We start from the raw sequence: 19,852 nt of genomic DNA, 5'->3' as shown, positions 1-19,852 counted from the left end.
ACTGCCATGCTTCCTCCTGTCCCTGAGTTTATAGAATGCCCTGACTTCATAGGTTCATAGGTGTGTACTAGGCCAAAGGCTCTGGAGCCTTTGCAAGCCCATAGGATTACCCTGGCATTGTGCCACCCGACCTTATTTCCCAGTGCCTCTGTTGAGTAAAGCCACTAGAGTGATCCCTGGGGTGAATTTTCTACTTCCCATCCACTCATCAAGATTTCTCTTGAAGAGGGACAGTGAGGTGCTCTGCTTGACATGCATGGGAAGGCTATTCCATAGCATGGGCATTCTTTGGGTTATGAACCTGTCTCTCTAGCATATTCTGTTGATTGTGGTAATGAGGCCGTGGTCTCTGGAGCGTGTGGTGTGGAGGGATTGGGATTTCTTCAGATTTAGCATTTCTAACAGAGCTGGGTCAGACATGGCTTTTGTAAGTCAAGCCTCTAAGTTGGCGATATGAGACAGAGAATATTTGGAGGTTTTTAGTTTTTCCATATAGGACAAATGTTTAAGGCCTAGGATCATTTTTGCGAGGTACTTTTGCGGCCTCTCCAGTTGTTGCACGTGTTTAGTGAGCTACATGCCAAATGGGGCATTGTACTCAATGATTGGCCTAATGAGGGAAGGGTAGAATGAGACAATGACCTCTTTCTTCCTGGATTCCAAACCCTTAGTAATGAGATGTGCCACATAGAAGGACTTTCTGACCACAGTGGCAATGTGGTGGTCAAAAGAGAGGTTGCTGTCAACCTGTGTTCCCAGATCTCTTATAACACCTTCTGTGTTCAGTGGACTACCATCGATGTGGTAATTCATGGGAACTGGGTTTTTCCCCAAAGGGGATGATGACACATTTTCTGGCATTGAGCTTAAGGCCATGGTTTTGACACTAGTCGTTGGTCTCAGTGAGGCCTTTCTGTAGGATGTCAACATCACTTGGGGAGGTAATAATAGCTCCCAACTTGCAATCGTCTGTAAACTTTGTCAGCCAGAGTCCCTTCTTGTTGGCCTGGACTTCAGAGAAGTAGATACCAAACAGGATAGGACCCAGGACTAAACCCTGTGGGACTCCACTCATAACAGGTTAGCAGTCTGTCTTGGAGTCCGCTACTTTCACACTGTGGGTTCTACCTGTGAGTCAGTTTGCAACTCACCTAGTGATATAAGGGTTGATGCCTAGCTTAGTGAGTTTTACTATGATTCCTGAATGGGGAATGATATCAAAGGCCTTGGCCAGATCAAGGTAGGCTGTATGAACCACCTTGCCCTCATCCACAGCTCTGGTGACTGACGCAAAGAAGTTGACCAAGTTGAGCAGGTATGATCTACCATTCACAAAACCAAGCTGTGTGGGATCCAGAGTTTGGAGATTCCTGTATCCTTGTTTATTAGGTCCATGATGATGCATTCCGTATCCTTGCATATTAGACTCATCAAGCTAATGGGGCAATAGTTCCCAGGGTGTGAAGTCGCTCCTCCTTTGTGGAGAGGGATGACTGTAGCAGTGTGCCATTTGGTAGGGGTAAAGCCTGAGGTGAGTCTGTGATTAAACATGGCACACAGGTAAGGTGCCAGTTCACTCTGTAGTTCATATAGAACACAGCCAGGGATTTTGTCAAGTCCTATAGAAGCTGTATTCTTGGCCTTGGACAGTACTGTTTTAACCTGTGCATCAGTAATACTGGGTGCCTGACAATCTACTGGTATCGTGACTGGTCTCTTGGGGGGGGGAGGAGTAAAGTTGGCACTGAATCTGTCTGCCAGTATAGTGGCAATATCTGTTAGCTTGGTATAGGAGGTACCATTGTGCAGTAGCACAGAGCAAATCTGGCTATGGCTGTGGAGATTCTTTACATAACTATAGAAGGCCTTGTCGTTGTCTTTACTATCTGCTGGAATTCTGTTTTCATAGCTAGCTTTAGAGGATTTAATGAGGGATCTCAACTTTTTCTTGAGGCTGATAGGGGAGTTTTTCCAGTCTTGGGACTTCACCTTATTTCGCATCACTTTCCTCCTCCTGTTGTAGAGTTGTTTATGGCAGGGGACCACCAGATTGGCTTCCTTTGTTTGGAGGAGAGTGTCTTCGTTCTATTGGGTATGGCGAGATCCATGCATTTGTGTACGTGTTTGTACAGTGCATTGGTGAATGATTCGGTGGTCATGCAACTGATCTCCATTTGCATGGGTGCAGTGAAGTTAGCTACCTCTGTTTTTAGGAGCCCAAAGTTAGCTTTGGAGAAGTTTTTCATAGTGGTTACCTTTGCGGGGTGGGGTGGTGGGTGGGAGGGATGTGGATTTCCAAGGTGATTAGTTTGTGGTCGTATCTAACCTATTGACTATTGGTGTAGAACAACGGTCGTCCAAGTTAGTAATGACCAGGTCAAGGATGTTGCTACCTCTATTGGGGGTAAGAATGAGCTGGTCCAGAGCATTGGAATTAATGAATTTCAGGAAACATTGGGCAAGTGTATTGGTACATGAGTAGTTTTACCAGTTAATGGAGGGGCAGTTGAAGTTGCCCAGTATGAGAGTGTTAGGTTGGACCTTAATATTCTCCAGGGTGCTTAGGAACATAGAGTGTGAGTCTTGGGACATGATTGGGAACATATAGCAGGCTACAACATGAATTGCTGTCTTACCCAATGTTAGCTGCACCTGAAGTATCTCAGATGTGTTATGTTGGGCTACCAGTCTGGAGGTGTGTGCATCCTTTATGAATGTGGAAACACCTCTGCCTTTGGAGCTTCAGTCCAAGGTCTGGGGCCGAAAGGTGTGGAATGAGTTATGGCCTGGTAGTGCAGGGGTGCTTTCTGCTGCCTTGAACCAGGTCTGTGTTATGGCACAAATGTCGATATTCTCCATTTTAAGGAGTGCTTTGAGTGAGTGCATTTTGAAATTTAGACTTCTGGTGTTGAGCAGCATGACCATCAGATTGCATTTGTTTGTAGCTGTTATAGTGGTAATTTGGTCTTTAGAACACTGCCTAAAATGACACTATAGGGGTGGCAAAAGCCTTGGCCAGTATCTGGAAGCCCAGGGGTGACAGATGCAGGCCACCTCTGGCAAAGCATCGAGGTATGTCAATCATGTCATCCCAGGTAGACAGATACTGGATCCCTTTAGAATTACACCAGAAATTTCGCCATTTGTTGAGAGCAATCATTTTCTGCTTGTACTGTGGTATGATTCTGGGTGATGGTAGGATGCTGCTCAAGGCTAGGTCAGTGAGCTCCTCCACGTCTCTTTTCTTGTAGTCCAGTGAGGTACATCTCAGGTCATTTACACCCACATGTACAATGACAAATTCATATTTGTACCTGTTGTTAAGGGACCTTAGTGTATGCGTTATGTGGTGGATCCTAGCGCCTGACAGGCAGCTGACTGTTACTTTCTCATTATTCAATCTAGTGAGTGGGACATCAGTGTGCCTCACTATCGAGTCACCTTTGGCTAGTGTGTTGGGCATGCTGTTTTGCCTTAGGGTTTTGGTTGAGTGGCATACTGTTTAGGAAAGTTGTGTGTCTTGTGATTAGTGTAGTGTTGTGGTGGTCAAGTGCGTTTCTGCCTTGGAGGTGTCTGCTGTTTGGGTAGATTTTTATTGAGAGCCTCCATGAAGGTGGGTGTGAGGTTTGTGTTTTTATGTAAAGGCAGTGCTGGTGCGTGTTCTGGAGGGCTTTGTGTTCCATGTGGTGTGGTGCAAGTGTTGACCTTCTCCTCTTGACCAACTATTGCGGTCTTGGCTGAAGAGTGCATGGCTTTCAATTTGGATATAAAAATGCATCTCTCACAAGTGTGTTGGGAGGTAAGAGGAGAGGGTTGTCAATGTACATGAGGCAGTTGCTACATTGCCTCAGGATGCCCAAATTCACCAGGCTAATAGGAGAAAGCACAGTTAACAGACCTTTAAACATGCCTGGAGGGGTGGGCATTAATAATAAGTGCTGTTGCTGTTTCCTTGTAGAGCATTTAGTGTTGGTAGCACTTTTGTGTGCTACAATGATTGCTACAAGAAGTCTGGTAAAGTGCTAGATTAATAAGTTAGTAAAAGTGCAGAAGAGCGGAGAACTAGTAGATCTAAGGGAAAAATTGAAGAGCAGACCTTGACACCACTCAGAAATTTACAAACAGTCCTGGATACAGCAAATCTGTGTCTGGACTAGACTAGTTACAGGAAAGGTAGGAAACAAACACAAATGTGGGCTTTTAAACCAGAAAGTTGAAAGAGATGGAAAAACTGCCCAAACGGCCAATAAACTAAAATTTTGGGGCCAGAAACCACTCCTCTTGTGGTAGATAGGCTACCTAGTGCTTACCACTCCCACTGATAATCTAGAAGGCTTCCCTCCAACACAGAAAGGCTTGGTAGGCTCAGAAGCTTACATACAGTCCTGGATACAGCAAATCTATATCTGGACTAGACTAGTTACAAGAAAGACAGGAAACAAGCTTAAAATTTAGATTTTTTTTTTTTAGTAAAGAGGAAAGGGAGGAAGGAGGAGCAGAAGATAATTCAAGGTTAAGAAACTAAGTGGGTTGGCCTTTTTAAATGTTCTCTCTGTGTTTGGTCGAATGAGCTAATGACATTAGACTGGGGGGCGTGTCCCAGATCAAATTTACAGTAGGGGCAGGCAACTGCAAAGCCACCAAGTATAAGAACAGGAAACCAATTTCTAACTGTCCGTGGCAAATTACAAATGATTGCAGTCATTGAATAGTGCCAGACATTGGAATTTCAGTCTTCGTATTATTTTGGAAATACATCTGGATGCAAGACCCATTACTTTATTAATTGTATAAGGGCATTAGGGTAATATGTAGAAAGATGCTCTGGTGTCATCCAGTGTCCACTCCATGGGTTTATCTGGAAGTCTTGATAATGATTCTTGTATATTACAGACATTTACAATTAGCCAGTAATGCAAAACATTAAAGTTTCCTACTTTTTTTGCAACCCTAACGTGTTGTGCTGCAAAATCTGAATTCTTTTTAAGTGGATTAGGGTAATATGAAAGTGTCCCTGGTGTTTAGTGCCCTCCATACAGCTTCATTACTGCAAAATCTGTTTCATTAACTTCTTATGTAACTTGGGTTAATGTTTACAAGTCTCAGGTGTCTTGTGTATCCCCCTGTTATTGCAGCAGTATTTCTTCATTCAAGGGGAGTTTAAATGCATGGTAGCAACATGAATTCACGCACACACACACACACACACACACACACACACACACACACACACACACACACTCCAACTTCAAAAACACATACCCATCAGCTGATCACATTCATGTAGATACTCATCCATTCACCCATATACATGCACACACACCTCTATTCTACCTCTCCCCTAACTAATCCCCCTACTACAACCAGACAGACAAACCCACCCCTAAATACAGTGATGCATACAGCCACACATGCACACACAGATATACACCATATTACCTGTCCACTAAATTACCTGTAATGCCATCTCTCCCACTGATGGGTGACCGCAAACTTTTTTCTGAGTTAACTAATGCAAGTGGTGGTAAGGATTTACACATCCAAGCAGGTCTATGACTCACTTTACTGTATGAAGCACTTACCAGAGGCATTTCCAGGATAGAGCACATGGCTAATATATGTATATGTATGCATGTGTGTGTGTGTGTGTGTGTGTGTGTGTGTGTGTGTGTGTGTGTGCAGGCATACATGCATCTCTAATATTGTACTATCAACAAAAAAGTATAGTGTGTGTTCAAGATTACCCACGCTAGACAGAACAAGTCTCCTATCTCAGACTTGTACAGAAGTATGAGAAAACTCCTTCACATATATAGTTTATCCAGTCTTCCACACACCTGACCCACTGAAAATGTGAACAGATGATATATTACTACAGAATTATCTGCATTTCAAATTCCTTTATACCTCTTGCATTTAATTCCTGTAATTTGATTTTGCAAGCAATTAATTTGGGCTATTTTGCAAGTTATATAACTAGTTTGAACAATACAGACCTCCAAGAGGTAGGTGACTTTGATGAGTACTTGTTTCAGGTAGACCCCCCCCCACCCCCATTACCATAAATACACACGCCCCATTACTGTAGATTATTTCTTGAATGCAAAAAATGACATTTTCAAAATCTGATATAAAATTGATTAGTTCAGTGTATTCATGACAGCGTTTACAAACGCATTGGCTATACCTCCTTTCCCACTCAAAACACAGTAGAAAGTACCTAATTCCCATAAATGCTACAACTGACTTGGTGCAGGTTATTCTGTTATATAATGTTTAAGTTTCCAATGCTCAGTGTCATAAACTTTAAACTCATAGCCTAGGAAGGCCTGCAAAGTGTTTGGCACTTACTACCAAAGGACGATACACAGTGTCATCCATCCGTGGGTCTAAACCACTTTTAAAGCATAATAGAGATCCCGATTTCTTAATTCGTGATGGAACTGAATTCACTATTGCCCATCTCTGGTATGAACTGAATTTTCAATGACATATTTTCGCCTACAACCAAGCTATTATATCTTGTCATTAAATTGTGACCCTTTTTGTTAATCCATAAACTTGTGGAATGTATACTTTTATACATAGCAGTTTGAACACCCCTAACAACTCTAAAACTGATGGAGTAAAGTAACGGTATTTGCAATCTTGTTTTTAATTTAACATCTCTCAGACCTTTAACCTGCATAATAAAATTTTCTCTCTGGACCCTTTCTATCCTGTTTAACTGAGTACATTTATAACTATAAAAGGATGTGCCATAGTCAATAGCTTTAACTAGTCTCACAATCAATTATGTGATGGAATCAGCACATTTTTACCCCTATTTGTAATCATACTGAGTACGTTTTTCATCTCATCATATCAGCTCTTAAGTATATCCAACAAGTTAGACCCAAAGCAGAATTTATCTGTCTTAATGCCCAAGTCTCTGATTACATCTGTCTCTTATAGCAAAGAATTATTCATGGCATATAGGTGTCATGGGTTAGCATTTCTAAAATGCATAAACCTGGTCTCCTTAACACTGAACTCCACATGGCATGATATAGAGCAAGATGCCAAAATATCCAAATAACCCTGCACCCTGGACTGATCCCCAACTTTTGTATTGTCCATATATTTAGTCAGCAAGATTTTATTATTTAGTGGATTCCTGGGCATAAATACTATCAATAAAACAGGACCCAAAACTGATCCTTTGGGACACCTGTGCAAGGTGACTTCTCACTTGAGGCTGTATTACCTGTTTTAACCCTAAACCATCTATGTTTTAACCAATTATTTATTTTTAAGTTTTATATTGCATATTAGTGACACAGTTATATTATGCTCTCCCATGTCAAAAGCCTTAGTGAGATCATAATAGACTACATCAATGGGTAACACTTCATCGTTTGCTTCCCAGACAGATTGGCAAATGTATAACGAGTTCATTTGATGAGTATTTTGGGACAAAACCTTGCTGACTTATTGACTTACAGCTTGCTTAACCTTTAATGTATTAACAAGTAACTCTACTGCAGTGTTTTCAAAACATTTCTTAATATGTGCATTAAATTTATAGGCCTGTAATTCTCCACAAGTGAAGCATCACCACCCTTAAAAAGTGATACCACTAAGGCATCTTTACACACTTTTGGTACATAACCTGTAAGTAAAATTCCTGAAAGAGATATAAAAGGCATCAAATAATATCCTTAACAATAAACCCTGAAACACATCGTCTCCAACACCCCCCTCCACATGCTACCCCCACCTCCACCATGTCTGTGTGAATTATTTCAACAAATGTTTGGGGCATCAAAATCACCTCCTATAATTTCAAAATGATTCAGAAAGTATGATAACAATACTTCCCCACTGCTGGATAAGTCATAATGTTGCTGTACAATGCTTATTATATAGCATATGATTGTGGTAAAAAGTGAAAAAAAATCATTGTAAATATGTCAGCTACTTTCCCTTTTTCCCCAGTGTGCAGTGTCTCGAAAGTCACTTGCTTGCTCATGTTACCGCAAACAGTTAATTCCTCAGGAGTGCTGTCTACTGTCTTGGGATGTCTGTCTATTGCCCAGTAGTATGCAACTGTGGAGTCATGATATATACATTTTGTAGGACGTTAGGATCAAGGGGGCATCTTGTCATTCAGCAGAACAGCACTTGCTTTGTGTGGTTGCATTACTTGGTATAACTAACAGGTAGCTTTTGGCTAAGTGAAATGGAGGATTTTTGTTAGAGGTGATTGAGGGAACTTCTTGTACCCTTTTTGATATGTGCTATGGGATCTATTACATCCACCTGAGCTATCACCAACTTAAAAGATGGGGCATCAGTTTAACATCTCATCTGAAGCAACACACACTCAGGAGTGCAGCATCCCCCTTATGCTATACTACAGTGTCAGTGATCGATCTACTTGGTATGGAAATAGAACCCACACCTTTCTGCACCAAAGGTGAGTTTGCTGTCTGTTGTGCCACTGACACTGTATGTATAATGTCCTTCTCCAGTTGGGTATCGTGAGGGCCTGCCTTAGATAAACTGTACCCCTCTGAGGAAAGGCTCCATGGCATACCTCCACCTTCCCACCTACTCAGCTCACCTGCACCTACTCACTCTCCAGATTACCTTTCTCCTCCCTTTTTTACATTTTGTCTTTCTCTTTGTTTTTTACTGCATTCATTCAACATTATCTATTTAAGTAAGACAGTACTCTGACAACTGTGGTGGAAACAACTGCATTAATCCAGGGGTCTGAGGGCCACAAGGGAACCAAAGGCCATGGGATTCTAGATGCTCTGAGGTGAAATTTAGAGTTTTTAAACAATCTTTCTCATCCTGTGATTGCTTGAACAAAAACTATGATCAAAGAAAGAATTCCAATCTTGCTCTTCAGCTTTATTTTTCCCCAGCCTCCTTTCAGCACATCTTAACTGAACTAGACCACACTGTAATAACTGCAGTGGAAATAATTGCATTAAGCCAAGAGGTTTCTTGATGTTCTGAGATGCATTTTAAAGTTTTTTAAACAACCTTATCATGGCCGGGTCTATATTAGAACATTGAAGTTTCACAACTTTGAATGTTCTAATATCGACCCCTATTCAGCGAACGCTGAAAATAGCGAAGCTGCGGAACACTGAATTTCTTCCTAGGGAAGGAATTCGGTTGGCCATTCCTGTGGCTTCACTATGTTCAGCACTGTGGTGGAAAGTTACTGGTCAGGATCAGGTAAGTGTGCGATTGTGTGGATGTGTGGACGTGAGGGTTAGGGCGCGGGGTAGGTGAGTTAAGGTTAGGGCACAGGTGAGGTGAGTGTGCGATAGTGACGGACCTTAGGGTTAGGGTTTGGGTTAAGGTAAGTGGATAGCTAGTGGTGTGTGTACAGTTTAGTGTAGGGTTAGATGTAGGATTTTAGGTGTATGTGTGTGGATTGCTGTTTGTTTGCTGTGTTTATGTTATATGTGTGTGTGTCAGAACAGCAAATTTTTTCCCTGGGAAAAAAATTAGCTGTTCTGCATGTTCGATGTTGTCAGCGTTCGCTAAATAGGATCCGATATTAGAACATTCAACGTTTTAAAAAGTCGATGTTCTAATATAGACCCATCATGGCCTGCACTAAAATCATGATTTGGGAATGAAATCTAATTTTACTATTCAATTTTGCTTTTTCCTGCATCCTTTCAACATACTGTAACTGACCAAGAGTTATTCTGTAATAACTAAATTAAGTTGGTGGTCTGATGCTGTTAGGCTTCCAGAAGCATGGGTTTATAGATGTTCTAAGATAGATTTTCTAGCTTTTTTTAACCTTTTGATGCAGTGATAGTCTGAACAAAAATGATGCATATGGAAAAGAACTTCAGTCATACTTTTTTTTTTTTATTTCAAGAAAGAAATAAAATGTATGCAATGTTTAATGCCCAAAGCTTATCAAATACTAGTTCACATTCAACTGAGAAGACAAATGCTTATCAGGATACATAAATCATATCTGAGAATAATGCCTTGCCCATAGGTTACACTTCAGAAGATCGAACGGCTGAAATATCGAAGACCATATGATCGATATTTCAGAAGATCGATCATCTGAAAATTGTAACAAAAATAAAAAAAACAGTTAAAGAAGATGGTAATGCAGGGAGGCAAGTCCCTGCACCCCCCACACCCCCCTATTTAAATATATCAACTCTGAGATCACGCTACAGCAGGGAATAGGAAACTCTCCCGTTCCGTGCTGTATTGACAGAGTAGCGTGATCTCGGAGTTGGTATATTTAAGTAGGTCTATTCCACAGTCTACAAAACAAGTCAACACAGATTTAAGTATTCCAATAAAGCTGCGCCACACAAATCACAAAGCCAGAGAAATAGTCAAAATATCTGGTTGATCATTGTCAGCATTAATGTAAAAAACAGTAATAACACTCAGAATCATAGCTGGTTCAGCCAGCGTCCTTTGTTGGTACTGTGAACTAGCTCCCTAACCCCTCAAAAGAAAAAGCACTTCAGTGTAATAAGCCAATCACAACCATTTCTTTATTACAGTTAGATCATTTCCACTCTGCTGTTCCATTAAAGTGGGGAAATATGGATATTCCTTCTACTGTCCCACCAACTAGGTGGCCAGATGCACAACACCTCCCTCCCCTGTCCTAGTCATTCAGGTCCCACTTCTATGCCCTGCTTCCAACCCTCCTTCAACTTATTTCATTAAAAAGGTCTTCATTTTAAACTATAGCAAAGTGCTTGTTATAAAAGTGGCAAACAGTTGCTACATTTTATACCCTGCTTGCACTACAGAGCTCAGGATTTAGTTAAAAAAAGTGTAGCAGACTGCTTGCTACAGGTTATACCCTGCCTGATGATGCTGAATGATGCAGCACTCAGATTTTAGTTAAAAAAAAAAAAAAACTGTAGCAAACTGCTTGCTACTCAGGACCACAAATGCAATACCTGCTTTTAAAAGCCAGTATTGCCTTAAAGAGAGATTGAGACTGGCTGATTGCAGCCCAGACACTTTGCACTCAGGGCAGTTTCCCTTCTTACCCTGCCCTAAGTACACTACTGATAACACTTATCTCTTGGTGCCGTTCTTCTCATTAGCTATCCACACCACACAAATCATGAAGCCAAAAAGTATCTGGCTGGTCACTGTCACCATTGATTCACAAATAGTAATAACACTAACCACTGCATTCCTTGATTCCCTGCAGCATGTACCTGATTTTCTCTGATATGTTCTCATCTCAGATATGTGAAATAAAACAAAAATCTTCCTGCAGGTGCTTATGTGCCTATACTTCAACATTGCTAGGTCTCTACTCCTCTGACCTCACAATGTTTAAACTGAATGTGATGTGAAAATCAAGGTAACTGTGTTAGAACACCACCCCATGAAGTGCCCACTACGTCACAAGTACATTTTTTTAGTAAGGACACAAATTTTATTTTTACAGCAAAGATATATTGCTAAAAAAATAAAATAAAATAAATAAGTGTGTGTGTGTGTGTGTGTGGGGGGGGGGGCTGCAAGCATGGTGCCCTAGGCCAGTGCCTAGGTCAGCTATGAATCAGACCCGTCCCTATGTATCAATCATTTAGGATGTAGTAGTCTTATTTATGTATCTTTCTGTCTATCTGTATATTGATTTTTCATTCATTTATTTGCTTAGCAGTATCTTAATTAAGAACACCTTAAGTATGTAATGAGTAAACTTTCAAGACTGGAAGTAAACTTCAAATATGCAGAGATAGTAAAATGAAGCAGCGAATAACATTAACAGTAATGAAAACAGTCACCTGCACTCATGAAGAGTACAACAAAAATGGTATTATAAAATGTATCATAATGAAAAGACATACATAAAAATTCAGCAGAAATGGTCATATAATTTTAATTTTAAGCAGCTTAAAACCATGCTCCATAGTTTACTGTAAGTCTACGGAGATGACCAGATACCCTGCAAAGTACTAGGAAAGTGCCTACCTCTTATCATTCCAGTCTACTAATAGGAGAAGCAGCTTAGTAAGGAGATAATGTGCATTTGTTCACATTATGTACATTATTGATTATCCACATACCTGTCAACTGCTTTGATTTAGGAATAGCACTACTGTTCTGGGCCTCATATATAACTCTGATGTCCCTCATAAAGTTTGACTTGTTTTGTGGGAGCATGCTTTATTAAATACATAAGCTAAGCATATACAGAGACTCACTATCTCTTTCCATACGCGTTCTAGTAAAGAAAGACCTTCTGTTGAGAAAAATAAGAAATGTTCCTCTTTCTGACCTCCTCTGTCATTTTAAAGGCCACTGCTATCCTTTTTAAGGCCAGTGCTGTGATTTTTACTGCTTGGAGGTTGAGAGGGATTATCCATATAGTTGTAAAAACCCTTAGGGGAGATTCAGAAAGGAACCATGTTCTAAACCCCTTTAACTTCTACAACTTTCCAGACCCCATTTTCTATTTTCCACTTTACAAGACTTCCCAGTGTGCCATCACTGACATATCTGCTCCTTATACTGTTCCATTTTTAGTGGGACCTTGCCTTTCAATTTTTAACCATCTTGTGAAAGAATTGCCCTTCTGTGTATTACTCATAATGGATGACCACTAGAAATCTCCCCCTATTCTGTTGCTATGGTACTTTTAATTCCTCCCCTAAAAAAATGGTATATACTTAGAACAACAAATTTCCAATCGCCTAAAATAAGTTTTCCAGAAATAGCTTCCGAGTGTTTAAGGTAAGGCTATCCATGTTTTCCTCACTCTGTGGCAGTTTTAGTGCATATGGGTCATCTCTGCATTATTCCATCCATAATGCCAACATTTTCCATCCTCAATATTTCAGGAGTTACTTGACTAAGTGGGAGTGCTGACCCATTTGTGAATCGACCTCATGTGCTAATCTCAAGTCACTGGAGCAACTCTAACAAATTTAGCCTTTTGGATCATTTCATCCCCATTCCTTATTTTAAAGACATGTCCTTCCTCCAAATGGCATCTAGTTTTTAGCTCTTTAGCTCTTCATGGATTTTCCTACACTGACAGTACACCAGCCCTTACAGAGCTTTCTGCACCTCTGGTGTTCCCCTATTCCAGCTACACTGCATTACCCTATAGCGTTCATAAAGTATTCTGTATAAATAGTCACCTCTTTATTGCTGTTTTTTGACTCTACAGATTCCAGTCATTTAGTATTCTGAAACCCAAATTCTTCCTGAAACCTTTCCAAGATATAGGTTCATAGGTAGGTACTAGGCTATCTGCCCGAGGGTATTTATAAGCCTAGCTAGAGTGTGTCAGCATTCGCCACCCCGTTGATTAATTAACTGATCCTCTGTCAAGCAGTGCCAATTTAGTGATCCCAGGGGTGTATTTTCTGTTACCCATCCACTCGTCAAGGTTTCTCTTGAAGAGTGTTAGTAAGAGGCTCTTCCTAATGTAATCTGGAATTTTGTTCCAAAACATGGGGAGTCTCTGTGACAGGAATCTATCCCTCCAGCATGTTCTATTTATTGTTGTGGTGAGGTTTAGCTCACTAGAGCATGTGGCTCACAGTGACTTGGATTTCTTTAGGTGGCGCATGTCCATCAATTTTGAGTTGGACATGGCTTTGTAAGTCAGGCAAAGATCACTTCTGAGTAAGCGATATGCCAATGAGTACAGCCGGAGTTTTGTCAGTCGGGCTGCATAGGACATATGTTTGAGGCCAGTAATCCTCTTGGTGAGGTACTTTTGTAGTCTTTCCAGCTGTTGGAAGTGTCTTGTGAGGTACATCCCAAATGGGGCATTGTACTCTATGATGGGTCTAATGAGTGACGAGTAGAGTGGCACTATAACCTGTTTATTTCTTGATGTGAACCCTTTAGTAATTAGATGGGCCACATAGAAGGATTTCCTGACTACTTTGGCAATATGATTGTCAAAGGAGAGATTACTATCTACCTGGGTCCCCAGATCTCTTATTACCTCTTCTGTATTAAGGGGGCTGCCACCTATGTGGTAATTCATGGGTGTTGTTTTTCCCTAATGGGATGACTATGCATTTTTTGGCATTTAGCTTGAGGCCATGACTTTGACACCAGGTGTCCGTCTCAGTAAGGCCCTTTTGGCGGATGTCCGTGTCAGCCTGAGAGTCAGTTATGGCTCCCAGTTTGCAGTCATCAGCAAACTTGGCTAGTCATAGTCCTCCTGTGTTTGCCTGTACTTCTGAGAAGTATATGCTGAACAGTAGGGGTCCCAGGACCGAGCCTTGCAGGACACACTTGTAACTGGTTTAGAGTCTGACCTGGAGCCCGCTATTCTTACCATGTGAGTTCTGTCTATAAGCCAGTTGGCAACCCATCTCGTGACGTAGGGGTTTATGTTCAGGCTGGTGAGTTTTTCTGTAATACCCGAGTGGGGAATGGTGTTGAAAGCCTTGGCGAGGTCAAGGTAGGCAGTGCGAACCACCTTTCCCTCATCTATGGCCTTGGTGACTGTCTCAAAGAAGTGATCTTCCCTTAACAAAGCCGAACTGGGTCGGATCAAGTGTTTGGAGGTTCCCAATGTCTTTCTTAATGAGTTCCATGATGATGCACTCCATAGCCTTGCAGACCAGGCTAGTCAGGCTTATGGGGCGATAGTTACCAGGGTCAGTTGTGGCCCCTTCTTTGTGGAGAGGAATAACCGTTGCTGTGCGCCATTCTATGGGCATGTAGCCTGTGGAGAGGCTGAGGTTGAACAGCGTGTTTAGGTGGGGGGTTAGTTCATTCAGTAGTTCGTGCAAGAAGCAGCCTGGGACACCATCTGGTCCCATTGATGCTGTGTTTTTGGCTTTTGAAAGGGCTGTTTTCACCTGTGCGTCTGTGATTTCTGGGGCACTACACTTTTCCGGTATTGTTGTGGGCCCTTTTGGAGGTGAGAGGGGGGTGAAGTTTGCACTGAATCTATCTGCCAGGATGTTGGCAATATCAGTATGTTCAGTATATTTTGTGCTATTTTGCACTAGTTCATTGCATATCTGCGAGTTGCCACTTGGCTAAAGAAGGCTTTGTGGTTATCTTTTTAATCCTTGGCTATTTTTCTTTCGAAGTTAGCCTTGGATGATTTCATGAGTTTCTTACTGATACTGATCCGGGATGTCTTTCCTTCTTGGGATTTGCTTTTTTTCTGAACTAGTTTCCTCCTCCTACTGTATAGCCTGTTTATTGCAGGGGTCCACTAAACTGGTTTTGTTCTCTTAGAGGAGTGAGTCTTGGCTTTGCTAGGGAAGGCACGATCCATGCATCCTTGTAGGTGCTCATAGAGTGCATTTGTAAAGGTTTCTGCATCTTGGGCAGTGTTATCCTTTAGCGTGTGGGCTGTGAAACTTACCACCTCTGTCTTAAATAAGGTGAAGTTTGCTTTAGAGAAGTTTTTTACTGTGGTTTCCTTAGTTGGGGGTGGTGGTGGGGTGTGGACATCCAGAGTGATTAGTTTATGGTCTGATCTAACCAGTGACGGGTTGACCTCCGGTATGGAACACCTGTCACTCATGTTGGTGATGACCAGGTCCAATATGTTTTCACCTCTGGTAAGGGAGTTTACCAGCTGATCCGGGGCGTTTGAGCTGATGAATTCCAGGAAGCGCTGGGCCTGGGAATTTGTCTCTAGTAGTTTTCCCAGTGAATGGTATGGTAATTGAAATCACCCAGTATCAGGGTGTTGGGTAGGACCTTCATGTTTTCCAGTGTCTCCAGAAAGGTGGATTGATTGTCCTGGGTCATGGAGGGTGATCTGTAACAGGCCACAATTTGCATTGCAGATTTGCCCGATGTTAGTTGCACATTGATGATCTCAGTGGTATCATGCTGCGCCACTAACCTGGAGGTGTAGGTATCCTTGATGAATATGGATACACCCCCTCCTTTTGTGTTTCAGTCCGTGTTCTGTGGCCGAAACATGTGGTATGAGTTGTAGCCCGGTAGTGTTGGGGTGCACTCTGGAGCCTTGAACCAGGTTTCAGTTACTTCACAGATGTCGATGTTCTCCATACTGAGGAGTGCTTTGAGCGCGTGCATTTTGAGATTTAAACTCCTGGCGTTTAGTAGCATAACCCTCAGCTTTTTGTTAATTGTGCTGTTTACAGAGGTGGGTTTGACATTTGAGCCTTGCCTAAAAAAGGCACTATGGGGGCAGCAAGAGCCTTGGCCAGTATTCGAAAGTCTAGGGGTGACATGTGCAAGCCGTCTCTTGTGAAGCAACGGGGCTTGTCGAGCATGTCGTCCCAGGCTGACAGACACTGGACCCCCTTTGAGTGACACCTGAAGCTTAGACAATTGTTGAAATTGATCATTTTTTTCTTTATACTGAGGTATCATTCTTGGTGAGGGCAGGATGCTACTCAGGGTCAGGGTCATGCCAGCCTGGGCTGCATGATCAGAGAGCTCTTCCATGTCTCTTTTCATGTAGTCCAGGGAGGTACATCTCAGGTCATTCACACCAACATGAACAATGACAGAGTCATATTTGTACTTGTTCTGGAGTGACCTGAGTGGTGGATTCTGGCTCCCGATAGGCAGCTAACAGTAACCTTCTGCTTGTCCAGCCTAGTGAGTTGGGACATCAGTGTGTCTGACTGTAGAGTCACCTATTACTAGTGTGTTAGGTATGTTATTTTGCCTTAAGGGCTGTGAATGTGCGGCACACTGATTTTGTATTTAATGTTTTGTCTGGTTTGTGACGGGAAGTGCAGGTTGTTTGGTTGTCTGTTTTGGAGTTCCCTGATACTTTTGCAGGTTTTTATTTAGAGCCTCCAAGTATGATTTTGTGTATTTATGTGTATTTTTTGCCAGTGTTGTTTTAGTAGGTCTGTGTGCAGCTGGAGGTCTGGTGCAAGTTTTAACCTTCTCTTCTTGACTGTCTGTTCTAGTCTTGGGTGGAGACTATGTACTTAGTATATCAAGTACAATGTTCTCTTATTAAGCTCTGACAATATGCAACAATATATTTCAGAAATTCCCTTTTCTCACCACTGTGTGCCTTTCAACATGCTGACACCAATTTTGATGAATGAATTATTCTAATCTGAATTATTTAATGCACTTTTGATCGAGGCCCCCTTGTGACCATATCAGTACTACAACTGACCTGACATATATTGTCTCATTTTCTTTCAAAATGTTTCATCTTTTTTATGTGATATTATTCCAGGTATGGATTCTCATGCTACCTCTAATCCTTCACTTAACAGATATGATATAATAAGATACAGCTGCTGCTACCAGAGCATACAGATAAAAGTCAGCTGGTCCCCATCACTTTACATTTCTCAGTCATTATCGGCGGATATTTCTACACCCACATATAAGTATATCATAGCATGATTAGAGATTCTGCACCCATTTATCAGTAAAACTTAATGGTAGGTGTCTAAGTTTAAATAAAGTTGTAGGCATACCTCTCAACTGCTAAGATCTAGACATAGATTTGTTACTTTGACATTTGTATTTAACTTTCCTCCTCCTAGCCTTTTGATGTTCCTCATACTGTTTATAGGTACGTACTTTGTCAAATATATAAATTAAGTCTGTACTGAGATTAACTACCACTAAGTACATATATAAAGATCTTGTGTTGCAAAACCTAAGAAAGTGCACCTCTTTCTGACCCTCTGTTATGATTTTTAAAGGCTAGTGCTAGGATTTTACTGCTACAGTGAATATAAAAAGTGTACACACCCCTGTTAAAATGCCAGGTTTTTGTGATATAAAAAAATGAGACCACAATAAATTATTTCAAAACTTTTCCCACTTTTAATGTGACCTATAACCTGTACAATTCAAATGAAAAACAAATCTGTTAGGGGAAAATATAAAAAATAAAAAAAACATACAATGCACTGGTTGCATAAGTGTGCACACCCTTAAACTAATACTTTGTTGTGTGTGCACACCATTAAGCTAATATTTTGTTGAAGCACCTTTTGATTTAATTACAGCATTCATTTGTCTTGGGTACACAGCTACCATCAATTAAAGAGAGACTGATTAACCCCAAATAAAGTTCAGCTGTCCTTGTAGGATTTTCCTGACATTTACTCAGTCGCCTGCTACAGCAAAGTCATGGTTCGCAGAGAGCTTACAAAGCATCAAAGGGATCTTGTTGAAAGGTATCAGTCAGGAGAAGGGTACAAAATAATTTCCACAGCATTGGAAATACCAGGGAACACAGTGAAGACAGCCATCAAAACGTGGAGAAAATATGGGACAACAGTGACGTTGCAAAGAATTGGAAGACTGTCCAAAATTGATGAAAAGACGAGATGAAAACTGGTCAGGGAGGCTGCCAAGAGACCTACAGCAACACTGAAGGAGCTGCAGGAATTTCTGGCAAGTACTGGTTGTGTACTACATGTGACAACAATCTCCCGTATTCTCCATATGTATGGACTGTGGGGTAGGGTTGCAAAACGGAAGCCTTTTCTTACACAGAAAAACATCCAGGCTTGGCTAAAATTTGCAAAAGAATACATCAGGTCTCCCAAAAGCATGTGGGAAAATGTGTTATGGTCTGATGAGACCAAGGCTGAACTTTTTGGCCACAATTCCAAAAGGTACATTTGGTGCAAAAACAACACTTCGGATCACCAAAAGAACACCATCCCTATGGTGATGCATGGTGGTGGCCGTGTCATGCTTTGGGGTTGCTTTTCTTCAGCTGGAACTGGGGCTTTAGTCAAGGTGGAGGGAATTATGAATGGTTCCAAATACCAGTCACTTTTGGCCCAAAACCTTCAGGCATCTTCTAGAAATCTGAAGGTGAAGAGGAATTTCACCTTTCAACATGACAATGACCCCAAGCATACATCCAAATCAACAAAAGAATGGCTTCATCAGAAGAAAATTAAAGTTTTGGAATGGCCCAGCCAGAGCCCAGATCTAAATCCAATAGAAAATCTGTAGGGTGACCAGAAGAGGGCAGTGCATAAGAGATGCCCTCGCAATCTTTCAGATTTAAAGCACTTTTGCAAGGAAGAAATATTGACAAGTCAAGATGTGCCAAGCTGATAGACTCCAAACCAAGAAGACTGAATGCTGTAATTAAATCAAAAGGTGCTTCAACAAAGTATTAGTTTATTGGTGTGCACACTTATTCAACCAGCTTATTGTATGTTTTTATTTTTTATATTTTTCCCCTAACAGATTTGTTTTTCAATTGTACAGGTTATAGGTCACATTAAAGGTGGGAAAAGTTTTGAAATGATTTATTGTGGTCTCATTTTTTTATATCACAATAACCTGGCATTTTAACAGGGGTGTGTAAAGTTTTTATATTCACTGGAAGATTTTTAAAGGCCAGTGCTTGCATTTTTACTGCTATGATTTTAAAGGCCAGTGCTATGATTTTACTGCTTGAAGGTTGAGAGGTATGGGAGTAGGCAAGGTCATAATCCTAAGAAAGATAATAATAAGAGTCACAGTAAAGCAAATATCTGTACAAACGTTTGGATAAAAATAACAACCTTAGCAACATACTATATAAATTTAATAGAACAAAAAAACAAAGCTTTTAGGTTCACATAAAACCTTTCCTCAGTGCAAGATAAAAAACACTCAATAATACCATATTTAACTACTCATTCCTGTAATGGCAGAGCCAGTAAGATGATACAAACACTTAGCAATAACAATTAATGCATTTAAAAGAAATATGCACATACATTTACTTAAAAATAAAAATAAATTATAAAACATACATAATTTCAAACACATTTGTTTGTATCTTAAGACAGGTTTGAAAGTTAACACCTGATTGATACCAGGGGGGCAATCTGCTTGTACTTGTCCAATCCACTCAAATACCTTAAGTTCAAATTCA

At 41.0% G+C, this 19,852-nt stretch overlaps 1 protein-coding gene across 1 annotated transcript in view; it reads left to right on the top strand.

The window, feature by feature from the left end:
• RALGPS1 (Ral GEF with PH domain and SH3 binding motif 1) overlaps nucleotides 1-19,852 on the top strand; it is a 3,844,659-nt gene that overhangs the window by 1,175,325 nt on the left and 2,649,482 nt on the right. The gene's annotated exons all lie outside the window — the stretch shown is intronic.

This window comes from Protopterus annectens, chromosome 16.part0 (genome assembly GCF_019279795.1).
Source record: "Protopterus annectens isolate FY-2018-M chromosome 16.part0, PAN1.0, whole genome shotgun sequence".
In the NCBI taxonomy this organism is placed as follows: domain Eukaryota; kingdom Metazoa; phylum Chordata; order Ceratodontiformes; family Protopteridae; genus Protopterus; species Protopterus annectens.
This window is presented reverse-complemented; position numbering and strand designations above follow the sequence as displayed.